The sequence below is a fragment of the Monopterus albus genome, unplaced genomic scaffold (genome assembly GCF_001952655.1).
Source record: "Monopterus albus unplaced genomic scaffold, M_albus_1.0 scaffold46.1, whole genome shotgun sequence".
Taxonomy (NCBI): domain Eukaryota; kingdom Metazoa; phylum Chordata; class Actinopteri; order Synbranchiformes; family Synbranchidae; genus Monopterus; species Monopterus albus.
In genome coordinates, this window is record NW_018127926.1 from 3,319,634 (window position 1) to 3,321,163 (window position 1,530).

The window sequence follows — 1,530 nt, forward strand, 5'->3', positions numbered from 1 at the left end:
GAAGGCTCAGGGTCACCTGATCCAGCCCAAACTATAAGCTTTATCAAAAAGGAACGTCTTAAGTCTAATCTTAAAGGTAGAGAGGGTGTCCGCCTCCTGAACTGAGACTGGGAGTTGGTTCCATAGGAGAGGAGCTTGATAGCTAAAGGCTCTGCCTCCCATTCTGCTTCTGTGGACTCTAGGAACCACAAGTAAACCTGCACTCTGAGAGCGAAGTGCTCTGTTAGGATGATAAGGCTCTACGAGGTCTTTAAGATACGATGGAGCCTTGTCATTAAGGGCTTTGTATGTTAGGAGAAGGATTTTAAATTCTATTCTGAATTTTACAGGGAGCCAGTGGAGAGAAGCTAATATGGGAGAGATATGATCTCTCTTGCTAGTTCCTGTCAGTACTCTGGCTGCAGCATTTTGGATTAACTGGAGGCTTTTTAGGGAATTATTGGGACATCCTGATAGTAAAGAGTTACAGTAGTCCAGCCTGGAAGTAACAAATGCATGGACCAGTTTTTCAGCATCACTTTGAGACAGGATGCTCCTGATTTTTGCAATATTGCGCAGGTGAAAGAAGGCAGATCTAGAGACTTAGCTTTTGTGTGATTTAAAGGACATATTCTGATCAAAGATGACTCCAAGGTTCCTCACAGTAGTACTGGAGGCAAGAGCTATGTCATCTAAAGTAACTATATGATTAGACAGCAGATTTCTAAGGTTTTCAGGCCCAAGCACAATAACTTTGGTTTTGTCAGAGTTTAGAAGTAAGAAGTTGCAGGTCATCCAGGCCTTTATGTCTTTAAGTCATGCTTGAAGTTTGACCAGCTGATCTGATTCATTTGGCTTCATAGATAAATATAACTGAGAATCATTTGCATAGCAATGGAAATTTATGTTGTGCTTCCTGATAATATTGCCTAAAGGGAGCATGTATAAAGTGAAGAGAATTGGACCTAACACAGAGCCCTGTGGAACGCCGTGACTAACTTCAGTTTGTGTGGAACATTCGTCATTAACATGAACAAATTGAAATCTTTCTGATAAATAAGATTTGAACCAACTTAGCGCAGTTCCTTTAATCCCAATAACATGTTCAAGTCTCTGCAGTAAGATGCTGTGATCAATGGTGTCAAAAGCAGCACTGAGATCTAAGAGGACAAGTATGGAGACAAGTCCTTTGTCCGAGGCTAGGAGAAGATTTGATTTGATTTGATATTTTCTGATCATTGGTGCGGTTTCTGTACTATGATGGACTCTAAATCCTGACTGAAAATCCACAAACAAATCATTCTTGTGCATCACATCACGTCTTCAGGTGTGTCCAGATGAAAATGAGGTGTGTAGGTGTGTAGTTAACGGGCGCTTTGACTTTTTTGTGATGTGCGTCTGTCTAGGTGCGTGCGTTGTGCTTGATATACATGCAATGATAATTTGACTGTTGACAACAGACCTGGTTTTTGCTGATCAGTGGCACAGCCGCTTTGTGCGTCCTGTTTGAAGGTCCCCAAAACCTCCCAAATAATAGCAACCTGCAGTTAT